This window comes from Chenopodium album, chromosome 21 (assembly GCF_948465745.1).
Source record: "Chenopodium album chromosome 21, dcCheAlbu1.1, whole genome shotgun sequence".
Classification (NCBI taxonomy): Eukaryota; Viridiplantae; Streptophyta; class Magnoliopsida; order Caryophyllales; family Amaranthaceae; genus Chenopodium; species Chenopodium album.
In genome coordinates this window covers 20,847,606-20,861,117 of record NC_137854.1, presented here as the reverse complement: position 1 = coordinate 20,861,117, position 13,512 = coordinate 20,847,606, and positions in this window count along the sequence as shown.

The following is a 13,512-nucleotide window of genomic DNA, read 5'->3' as shown; positions in this document are numbered from 1 at the left end:
GAATGTTTTCTTGTTACCATCCGGCTGAACATGCCGAATGGCTTTCCTTGCAACCGTTTCTAGGAAACGGAGTCTTGAGAGGTCAAACTGAGGCCGAGCCGTTTCCTTGGGATGAGGAGTCGGCTGTCGGTCCCTGAATGGTTTGTGCTTGCCCGTCTGGGCGGACTTCTTGGACGACTGCTCCTTGGCAGTAGTAGCCGACTTCTTGTTGGTGACTTGTTTTATCTCACCACGGAGAGTGCTCACAAGCTTCATGAGCTCGTCTCTGGTTACTGGGTCTGACCCTTCCATCTAGGTAGGATTAGACGGCTTCTTTGAATGTCCGGCTCGTTTGCTCGGAGCATTCTGAGAATGAGGGCGCTCCCGCTTTTCCTTGCTGCGGATGCGCCTGGAGATGAGGGACCCATCTCTGGCAATATAGGTTTCAACGTCACCGTCGTCACCTGAATCATGGTCCGACTGGACCAATACTTCGTCCAGGGACCGATTGGTCTCTGGTGGCTGTTTGGTCTCCGGTGGCCGATTGGTTTCCGGAGGCCGATTGGTTACAGAAATTGGTACAGTTTCCAAAGAGACCATCTTAGAGGTACTCTCCCCACAGACGGCGCCAAATGTTTCGGGGTTTTTTGAGTCCCTTGGGAGAGTTACAACACTAAGACTGGATGCTCGCTTGGATGCCTGTACCTGCAAAACAACGGAGCACCGAATGGTCGGTGGTCCGCCTCCGAAGCTTAAGTTAGTCTAAGTCCGAAGAATAAGGTGCGGAATGAAAAGGTTATCTGCTCGGATTCCGAGCTCGAGTGTACTGTTCTCTTGAGAGTGATAGTTCTGACAATGATTAATAAACACTGAATATTCCTCGTAAGGAGTGTAAAGGGTTCTTTGTGTACGTATCACGTAGCCATAAATGAGGAGGTCATCTCCTATTTATAGGCTTCTCGAAAAACGTGCACTCCCTAGGGTTTCGTGCCCTAGGGAATATTCACGCAGCTTTTGCAGACCTCGGGATTTGGGCCTGAAAGCCGCCAATCCCAGGTCCTTTTATCCATCTGCCACGTGTCGTTCCCTAAGAGGTCCAAGGTGGCGCCCCTTTCAGTGACACGTGGCGGACTCTGATTGGGCCAACTGGCCTAGGGTATTTTTACCCAAATCACTTTGTACCATTTGCCTATCAAAGATCATCATCTTCATAACTTTTGTAAAGACGCTGCTAGCTTAAAATATTTTCTTCATACCTTACTTTTTTCATTTGCTAGTTGAAAGTTGCAACCAGTCTACATTTTACTTGCCATAGCTCTACAAATTATGTCATATTTCTATTTTTTATTTCTTCATAGATTATGTACGTAGTACTTGCAACCAGTGTCGAGAGAATGTTAACCACTTAGTGATTTGCTTCTTCTTATATTCTGTCTTTTAGGAATCTTTTTCCTCTGTTTGCTCATTCAAGTTGAAAAACAATATATTATTTGAAGGGTTGATCATTTTTAAATGGAATATGTACCCGAGTGGTAAAAGGACTACATAAAGACCAATTGCAAATGCCATATTGAGAAACACAAATTCACATTAAGCAAATTTCAAATGTTTCAAATAGAATGGGGTAAAAAAAAAATAAAAAAATACATATTAAGGGCACATCCATAACACCAGATTTGATAAAATTAACCAAAGATAGTCAAGTTACTCAAGTTCATAACATATTGTTCCCAGGGGAGGAGGTGGAAAATAATGGTTAATTACTCACATGAAACTCATTGAATTGCATTGTGCTATTTTGCTACAAGCATATATGAAGTCTAACAAAGTCCTAAAACTGTAGACATGGCAGCAGCAGAACAGCAGAACAACAGAGACACAGCAGCAGGGCCAGCAGCAGACATGGCAGAACAGCAGACACAGCAGAACAGCAGACACAGCAGACAAGCAGAACAGCAGCAGCAGAACAGCAGACAAGCAGAACAGCAGCAGCAGAACAGAAGAGCAGCAGACATGGCAGAATTCACCCCAATGTAGCATCGCCTAGGCTTGAGGAAAAAGAAAAGCTATATGTGAGCATAATTCAGGAGGGAGGCAGGAGGAAAAAAAGCTTTATAAAAAAAAAAAGGATTAAAGGACATGAATACCTTCCGAATTAGATGCAAAACTTTCATCTATCACTTCTTTACCAATTTCAAGGACTTCTTCTTCAATATCACAATCATAACCACGTAACCAATTTTGTGTGGTAACCAACGCCTCAACATTCTTAGGCAAAAGCGCACTCCTATACTTGTTTAAAATACGACAACCCATGCTAAAAGAAGAATCAGAGGCTACCGATGTTATAGGAATGGCCAAAACATCCCTAGCCATAGCAGCTAATATAGGGTACACCCTAACTTGAGATTCCCAATACTTGAGAACATCATAATTCTCCCCTTCAATATATGGTACACGAGTAGTAGTCAAATAATTATCAATCTCCATCGATGGTCGGTTTAATGGGCCATCATCATCATCATCATCAATATTCTAGAAAAGTTCAAACAAAATGCTTTTATTAAATAATAAAATTAAAACATACAATTATTATTATGTAATATTTTTAAAAAGAAATTAATTACCTTGAATATGTCATCATCGTCACCATTTGATTTATCGGTCACAATTGGGATGGAGGGGGGAACAAATGTACTTGAGTTAAAACCGGAAGACATAGATGAATAAAAGTTATACAACTCCAAAAGAGCATCTTTAATCACCTTTGCCTTTTCATCACATGCCTCCTCAACATAAAGCACTTTCAACATCTTTCTCACTCTAATAAGCTTACAGCGAGGATCAAGAATGACAACAATTGAAAGGATCAAACTATAATCATCCCAATAGCCCTCAAACTTTTGAAGCATCACTTTTGCCATGGGTGCAAGTTTAGGGTCTATATGGGCTTTAGTTATCGTGTGCTCAATTTTCAAGACACTAGCAAAATACAAATTTGCAGTAGGATATTCTGAACCAGAAAATAACACAGTGATTTCATAAAATGGCTTTAGGAAATTACATATTTTTGCAATTGTATCCCATTCATCATCCGAAAGTTTGAATTCATAACCCATAAACTTATCGATAACCACTTTCAAGGCTTCCTTTGCTTCTAAAGCTTTTTGGAGCATCGTATAGGTGGCATTCCAACGAGTCACAACATCAAGACGTAACTTACCATTAAACACACAATTAGCCTCAGAAAGAGCATGCTCAAATTGAGTAAGCCTAGAGTCCGAAGAATCAATATATTTACAAACTTCACGCAATTTTTGAACACTATCATCGACTTCTTTCAAACCTCTTTGAACAATAATGTTCAACACATGAGCTGAACATCGAATATGAAAAAATTTACCATTACAAGGAAGAGGAGAAGTCAACATTAAATCTTTCTTCAAAAGATCAACCATAAGATCCATGGATCGAGCATTATCAACAGTAATTGCAAAAGCTTTACCCTGAAGCTTCCACTCCCCAATAAGTTTAAACATAAATTTTTTTATCTCAACACCAGTATGAGGAGGACCACAATACCTAAAATTCAGAATTTTAGACCTTAGACACCAATTTTTGTCAACATAATGTGCAGTTAAAGTGAGATAACCTCGATTAGTGCATGCTGTCCACAAGTCACAAGTGAAGCTAACTCTACCTTCAATTCCAGAAAAACTTTGCAACAACAAGGACTTAAACTTATCATGCTCAACAATACAATATTTCAAAATAGTGTTTCTACACACATGCTTCACATTAGGGTTCAGATTCGTAAAAACTTCCCTAAGGCCATGATGCTCCACAATACTTAAAGGATAGGAATGCAAAATTATAGCTTTAGCAAGCAATTGTAAATGACGAGTTTGATTAAACAAAGGCTGAACACCACTTTCTTTATGTCTAGGATGATGTGGATGTTTTTTCATGCATGAGGTAGTATGAGCTTTACAAGTGGAGGTACCAGCCGTACCTGGTGCTTTATATTCATTACCGCAAACATTGCATCGGGCATATCTTATCAGAGCAACACCAACCAACTTATCAAAAAAAGTGTAATGTCTCCACACATCTGATGTTCGTTGACGCTTACTACCACTAGTGTTAGTGACTTGTTGTTGAGAAGAATCTTGATTCTGAACAGTGTCTTGAGAATCTATAGTGTGCTCATCATAATTTCCAAACTCTTGCTCCATTACTAAAAAAATAGAAACAAAACCATATTTGAAACAAAATCAATACTAGGCCACATATTCAGCAATCTTAACAAAAATTACAAATTTACAACACATTTAACAAGAATTACAAATTTACAACACATTTAACAAGAATTACAAATTTACAGCACATGTTAGAGTTAAAATGCAGCATATATTCAGCAACAATAAAATACACATGTTAGAGTTAATATGCAATGAATTTCAATTGCATATTTGGACATACAGATGCAGACAGACAATATACTTCAAGTTTGTCAAAGATATACCACAACTTCACAATTACATATACTTCTAAAGTGAATTAACAGATAAACAGAAGATATCATCATGCTTCATCAATATGTCTCCTAATAGACATCAATACACTGTAAACACTTCCATATAACAAACCACTACATCATCAAACACTATAAATACATATGCTCGTGTAAACAAAACCAAAATAGGAGAGTACAAAACCAATATATCCTTAATTCCTTATAAACAAAACCCATGCATTACAACTTTAAGAATAATTATAATTAGCTATGTTACTATCATATTATAAATTAAAATTTAAAATTAATCGGAGTATTAGTTGTAAGAAAGTGAATAGTATATTTGCTTAAATTTCTCATTGATAATCGATTACTCAATTACTGCATATCTTGTTATTAGTATGCATTACTCAATTACTTAATTTCTTCAACACTTTCAGTCAATTCATCCATTCATCCCCAAATTTACATTTTCAATTGCCATGCATTACAACTTGTAATTTACAGGAAATACATATACAATATATAAATAATAAAAAATAAAAAACCAATTCATACCATGATACCAACAAAACATATCAATTCTGAATTTGGAGCAATTAGGGCAGCAAACACCAATGACTCCGTGAATGAGAGGCACCAGGACAGCTTCAGAATAAGGACAACAAACACCGTGAATGAGAGGCGCCGTGAGACGGAGAGGTGATGAGACGGAGAGGCGATGAGACGAAGAGGCGCGAAGGAGAGGCGCCGTGAGGATGAGTGGTAAGGTGAGAGTGGTAAAGTGAGAGTGAGAGTGAGAGTGAGAGTGAGAGTGAAAGGGTTTCAAAAGGGTAAGAGTGGTTTCATGTAAATCTAACCATTGATTTTTTAATCTATGGTTTAGATTGGTGATCCATGTGTGTTGTGGGAGAAAGAATCTAACCATTGATTTTTTTAATCTATGGTTGAGAATGGCGATCCATGTGTGTTGTGGGAGAAAGAATCTAACCATTGATTTTTTAATCTATGGTTGAGAGTGGTGATCCGTGTGTGTTTGTGTGTTGTACATCCATCTACAAAAATATTATTCCCTCAATTCTTTAGTATTTTTTTGCCCCATTTGATCGGGATCAGTGCCCAAGACACGTATTAAAACATCTACTAGTATATCTTTATTTTCATACACGTAAAAATTATAAAAACGTTATATTAATAAAATGTATAAATAGATTAATTTAAAAAGATCACTAATGAGCTACTTCGTATAACTTTGTAGTTTGTACTAATACATACGAATAACGATGATACGAATATTTATCTATGAGATATTGAGATGGTTAGATACCACGTGTTAATAATGTGTAGTACATATGATCGATTGAACTAATCAATATGACCTCGTTAATTAGTCATTAATGTTTTCTTTCATTATACAAATCAAAGCACTTTGTAATATCTTCATAATTTCATGAAAATATATAATGATAAACGAGTCATAATTATCAGTCTTGTTGACTAATCAAGTATCGAATTACCAAATTGCAAATTTCCATTTCACAAGAAGTCAAGAACTCATCAAGTCATGATTATGATTGTATGCGTAGTATATAAATGATTAAATAAGAAGCATATAATAACCTAATTGTATAACAATAATACATTAATACACTAACTCTTATAATCTACTTCGTAATAAACTAGTAAAATCAGTATAACTAAACTTGAAACAGAACATAATATGTATTTATAAAATAAATGAGAATTTGTTTATAATATGTTGCCTAAATATGAAATGATTCGCGACTTGCCGACTTTATTTAAAACTTCAACTTGTGAACGCAAAAGGTTAGCAAGTACTATCAAATTTCAAACCAAAGCCATTTAACTGCCCGAATCCAAACAACTCGATAAACAATTTATTTTTTGAAACCGAAAACCGACCCGAACCGTAATTTAGTAAACTTGAAATGGAACCGATGAATAACGTTAAAGTGGTTAAACCATCGAAGAACCGAACCAATTATAAATTGAACTGAAAAAGAACCGAACCAGTAAAAACCGAACCGAAAAAGATCCGAACTAGTTATAAACTGAACCAAAAAAGAACCGAACTGTTTCTAACCCAAAACCGTTTCCAACCCGAAACTGTTTGAACCGGGATAAAAACCGTTTACACCGCACCGTTAACAAACCGCAACCCGCCTGCACCGAACCGTTTACTACCCGGACTGTTTACAACCCGAACCGAATTAAAACCGCTTAAGAATAAACCGAAACCGAATCGAACCGATAACTATTCAAACCGAACCAAAACCGACCCGCGAGACAATTAAACCGATTCCAAACCGACCCGATTAACTACCGAACCGATTTCAAACCGAACCGAAACCAAACTGTCAAACCGTTTTGACAGTGCTAGTCATGGCTGCTTGTTGAAGACCTCCTGTCAGAATTCAACGAAGCAAGAACCGAAGTCCTTGAACTTATTAAACCCCGGGTTCTGTAATTCTTCCTCTTCCTTATTAACAATATTAACAATTATGTTGGGTTTTTTTGGAAATTAGTTAATTTAATTTTTGCACTGTATAGCCATTATAGTAGGACCATTATCTTTGGTAGCCCCATCGAGCTGACTTGTGTTGGTACTTTGTTTTTGGGCTATGTATATGGCCATAATATTTGTTGGGTCAACTAAAAAGTTGGGATATTTCCTCTAGACCTTACTTTTTATTTAACCCAACAAAATGCAATGATATGCTTAATAGATACATTAGGAAGTAAATCTTAACATCTTTCTAGACATACTTTATGCAAGTAGTAATATTGGTAAAAGTTGGTATTTGTTCCTTTGAACTCAGTGCTCCTTGTTGGTGCACTAATTTACTTGTCCAGCTAGTCAATTGTCAAAAAATGCTTTACCGGATTCAGCTTTTGAGTACTAATGGCAATTATTTTCTGTATTTTCTCTTTTGTCCTAATTAGACAAACTCATGCTAACTACTAAGGATACTTTGGTTTTTTCCTGCTCCCCCTTTTGTCCTGCCATTCCTGTAACAAATCTCCACCTTTTTGCACATCCTCTAACCTTTAATCATTGGCTGCTTACTGCACACACAGAACTCTTGCCAACAAATATTGAAACACAAAACTCCTGCTCTAAATTCTCTCCCTTGAAGTATCATATTATGCCGTAAATTCTACTGTGATGACATGAATATGGCTGAATATATAATAATAAGACTGAATATATAGTATTAAGGTGATCCGATACTTGATATAAGTTTATACATTACATAATTAGCTACTACCCGGTAAATGTTACTAAGATTCTTCTAGATTGATAGCCAAAAAAATTACTAAGACCCGGGTAGGTACAGATCCAAAAAGACTTGGTTCTACCACCATGTCTTAACAAAAACTTCTTTTAACATTAAAACCTGATGTTGTCTTACTTAACTCTAAGGTCTGTAGGAGTTACTTAACTATACTATTAAGTAGACTAATAAGTTGAAATATGGCTATTGCAAGCTTTTCCTTGTCCTCATCTGTAGTAAGCTTCATTAAACCTGATGTTGTCTCTCCTGTTAAAACCTCGAGGTTCAATGTGAGCTCAAACTGTAGCCCCGTCTCTGACCTTCTCCTCTTCCAAGTTCTTTTCATCATTTAAGTCCTCCCCATTGACCCATAGTCGGACACGCTGCTTATCGACGTTGTGACTCAGTCCCCATTTCATGTAAAGTTCCTTCACACTAGCTGTTTTTTTTTATTTTTATTGTGAAGCGGATTGACTCACGTCCGGATGCGACAGTGCAAATCGTGATCACGATTTTGTTGCTTGTTGGTTCCTGTGATGGTGGATCAATTGCAACTCCTTTCCCATCCTGCCAAATGACAAAGGAGTTAAGCTATGTAAGAGTCATTGTTTCAACATATGGTTTTACAAAGACATTCTGCTTTTTTGGACTAAAAAACTAAAACTTGTTGCTAACATGCCTAAAGGCCCATAAACCAACTAAAAGCACTGAATTATTAGTAACCTATCTAAATATCTGTTACAATTCAGTTTGGTATTTCTTACTCCTACCTTTGCTTCTTATTAATTCTTTATGGTAATATGATTTTAAACTTGAAAACCATTAATATTTGATAAAGTTGATTTATGAATAAGCTTTACTTACTCAACTTAGCTGTAGTCTATAAGTTACATCTTCCTTATCACTATAATTCTTACAATTTGAAATTTACTGTTTATAAAAGTACTTAATATAAAAGAAACTAAAACTCTAAGTAAGAAATTGTCGAGTACCTTGTCATAAGCAAGAATGACCTCAGACATGTACATTCCTACTTGAAATGGAGTGTCTTCCGGTGCTAGTAGTTGACCCCTCCACCATAATCGCAAATCCTTAGGACGAAGCCCCACCCCAGCTGCGTACTCATAGAAAACCGTATGTAAACGGTTGTCAACACTCATCTCAACTGGTTGCCTATTGTCATCAACATCCCCTCCTTTTACTAACAAACTAACTTTGGTGGTAAGCGGCTTCCCAGTTATAACTACGCAATCGTCTAGCTCGTCTGTGAGATCAAGTGACTTCTCCGACTCGTCGTCAGATGGATCATCCATGGGATCATCCATGTAGGGAACACTACGTGAAGGAGTTAGTGATTACTTGTGATGACGGTGGGTGGGCTTTAAGGAAAATTTGAAGCACTAAAACTGTAGAATTATGGTACTACGTGCAGGAGTTAGCACGGTTTCGTGGGTTTTGTGGGATCATCTATTCCTATTTATACTACTATTAATTGGGTAAGTGCTAAATTGGAGTTAATGTAGTTAATTTTTTTAATATAAATGCATTGTACACATTGTAGGCAGTATATTTATTGCTCAGACACTTGCCTCTTGTTTTTTATTTACAATGTTTTAATTACTACAAATGTATGGTTATAAGTCTTGTCGAATCAGTACTTTTCAAAAAAAATGAGTACATTAAAAAAAAACAACTTAACACCGTCCAAACCAATAATTGGCTTAAATTCAACAACGTAAAATTTTATTAAAGGTTGCAAATTCGAGAGACATAGGGTGTAGAGAAAAAAACTAAACTTTGACCTATTATACTAACTTATATCTTATGGTATAATTTGATTTTATAATACGGATTATAAATTACGCAATTCCAATATTTAACACGTCTTGTAATCTAAATTCCCAAACATTTACTATAGAAGATAATAATACTCTCTTACACACATGCTTTTAATATCTAAAGGTTATTGAAGGTTAATGTGACTTTGATACATCTACCATCTACCATTCATCATCTGTTTCAGAATTGTGGTACTCATCCGATTCACAACCCGAGTCGGAACTACCCCGGACGCGGGAATCAAGTTTAAAGCCATAGTTTTCGTAGGCATCTTCGATGTTCTCAATGTAGGTAGAGGGGGCTTGGCTCCTATCATACGGGAGGTTGCTCACTATTCCACTAGCCACCGTGGCTTCAACCCTATTCAAGTTGCACATCATGACCACGAATTGCTTATATTTCACCTCATAAACACTGAACAAATTACTAAAATCAACATCTTCGAATTCTAGCCATTTGATAATCCCCTTCGGCTTTCTTTTCTCATCTGAATTCACATTAACCTCTTCTCCTTCCCCTTGTTTTAAATCTTTTACATCTTCTAAGTGAAGGGTACAGAACTCCCTTCTAAGTGATATCAAAGCCCACGCATCATCACCATGTTCCCGCTACAGCTCATTTAAAACCACCTCCCACTCATCTAGTTCCATGAACATATTCATGAACGCCGATATATGCCTAAAAGTGTGCTCGTAGTAAGTGCATTTGTAAACATAGTTCTGCAACGTGGATAATTGAAAAGAAAAGCAAACATTATAAAGATCAAGCATATAATATAACATGCAATATGCCTTTTTCTGAAATTTAAGGGGATTTCTTATAGTATAGGGTTTAAGAAATGGGTACTCCGGATGAAATTGGATATCTGTGACGTTGTTACCAGCCCTTGATATCGTGGCTAGTTGATGGTTAACCATTCTCATTCTGTTCCTAGCCCTTAATGTACGGACTCCCAAATCAGCTTGTAGATGCATCGGTGCTACTTCTTTGATGCTATCATAGAGTACGGAGACATCGATTTCGGAGATAGGCTTTGTAGAAGGTGGGGTGCAAAATTTATAAGTGCATTCGTTGAGTGGGTTGGCCATTGTGAGTGATTGTGGTATTACAGTTGCAAGTTAGAGAATGAAGAGATTGAAGATTGAAGTTATATACTAGTCAACTAAAACAGCGGGAAAGGAATCCAAAATTGCGCGCTAACAAAATTCAATTTATAATCCGAATTGCTTCAATTTAATATTCAAAATTTTCATTCAATTTACTCCCGCCAACGAAATTTTCAAATATGACATACAAACTTCTGGAATTGACAATTATTTTCTACTACATGACGTACATACTTTTTGCAATTACTGAACAAGCGGGAATATTTACATAGCCGAGTTAAGTATTTTCAAAAGCTTCTCCTTCACAAAAATATGACACGTTTCGTGATAAAAGTAATAAGTTGTCAAACAATTATATTTTATTTGACAAATAAAAATTATGGTGTAATGGCCTTTTTTAACAATAACAAAAGCAAAATATGACTACTACAAAGTGAAGTTATATTTAATTCAATAGCAAATGAAAAACAAGATTGTGTATACGAGGATGAGGATAAAATTTATACAACACTGCGATTAAATAGCAAACATGTTCATTGATGACACAAAATACATTTTGAAATGACAATAAAAAGTCATTAAAAGACCCAAATTTGATATCCTACTAGAATTGGGTCGACACAGTACATGACGAGAACCCACCTACAGTAATTAATTCACACTCTGACATAAACGTTAACATAACTGACATAATAAGTTATTGTGGTTGTGATTGAGAACATACTCAATTAGGTTGCTGCGATACATAACCAAATAACGACATTAAGACTTAAAGAACTGACATAATAAATTTAGTAAATGACACAATAATTTAACGTTATGATAGCAACACATCAACCATCCTTAACAAATTGAACTTCAAACAAGTCAAGGGTGTTGAGATCATAAGCCAAAAAAATTCCATGCCATGGTTTTAATTTCATTTGCCTAATCATAGGACGAATCCTTTTAAGAGTGGCTAGCACGATCTTCAGTTCCCCTCTTGTATCTCCTTTCACAATATGTAGCTCGGCGTCCCAACGCTTACTTTTGTAATTCAAAGTAACGTGGTTGGTTTCGGCTAGGCCGACAAAATTTTCTCGAGCAAATTTAATCGGCACATTCTTAAAAAAAAATCAATGTAATAAGTGAACAATGATTTAATTTTCAGATATTAGCAAGTAAATTGTAACAAGTTAATAAATGACAAGTATTTACCAGAATGCCTTGCTGAATGTAGGTAGATGTTAATGTTACACAAAAGGCAACCTTCCTAGATTGAAAGATCATCCTAGCAAGTCTTTGCTTGGTTCGTTGTTTGCGAGTCTCCAATTCAATTAAATAATTAGCATCAACAACAACAATAACGTTATTTCCGTGGTCATCGTCATTGTTCATGTTCTCCTCAACGACTGTGATATCGACTCCACCCCTTATAACACGGCAATAAAACTTACCAGAAAAACCATAGTAAATGACTAATTCATCATCAAAGTGGATATCGTTGTCAGTCACGAATGCATTCCATCCATTCTCAATGTAACCATATTGTCATTTTCTTCCACTTCAATTACAAACACATCCCAATGTTGCGAAGTGTCTAGGCCTCTATACACACGAGCATTGCCACTAATGTCAGACATTACTCCTCTAAATATAGACGGAATCATCTGCATCATAAGTAGTAATACAAATTAATAAAACCAATAATAATGCATATTACTAAATATGATAAGTAATATTACAAATTAATAAAATTAATAATAATGCATATTACTAAAACAATTTTTTACAAGAAATGAATAAGTCTATATGTCAATATGATTGTAATTACCACTCGGCCAGTGTCTTCTTCACACAAAATGCTGAAATTTGGCAAGCTTTCATATACCTTAATAATTAGTAAAAGAAAAAAGCACAATGATGTTACTTGGTTCATTGCATAATCATTAGCAAATAAATGTATCACAAATATATTAAATATAAGTGGTTAGAAAATGTACTTACATCAACCATTTTGGAAGTCTTTAGGCAAACTAAATAATGAACCAGATAATGACTTGTAATTGATTGCACTTGGTTGATTTACATTCCCCATTTTATAGACAAAAAATTAACCATAAAACAAATCCATAAAATTCTAGTGACAACTCAAATCAAACAGATGCTACAATAGGGTTTATAGTTTCAAAAGATTCCCTGAAAAATGTCCTTGATGATTATTTTACTGTCATTTTTAACACTTTCGTGAGCTTATAATTTAGTCGTATGGTATAATGATTCACCTAAGCAAATGAATATGGTAACACGTTGATTGCATTTCGATAAATAATTTATTGCATTTATGAAAAAAGTCATACAAAACTGTATAAAGTCGTGAAACAGTTCTATTAATCTTATAAATAATTTATTGCAATTTTGAAAAGTCATTCTAATCTAGAATAAGTAACATGTAATTTCATCATTAAAAAGTCATTCAAATTTGACTTAGCTAATTATTTTTTTAAAAAAAAAATTACAGATCAATTATTGTTGTTCGTACATAACTCTTTTCTATTTAAAGGCTGTTCAAAATCAAGTTTTTTCTATAAAAAGATTTATATTATAGAAACCTCTATTGTTTCTAAGTGCAGGATTGTAACAATAACTTATAATTTTCTTCATCTAATCAATATTGAAGATAATGGCTGATTTCTACGCAGATAAGGAAAAGTGTACAATTGTTTTCAAACCAATTGATCGCCTTAGTATGGTAAGTATATTACATTAAGGTTAAAATTTATAAATTTGTTTTATG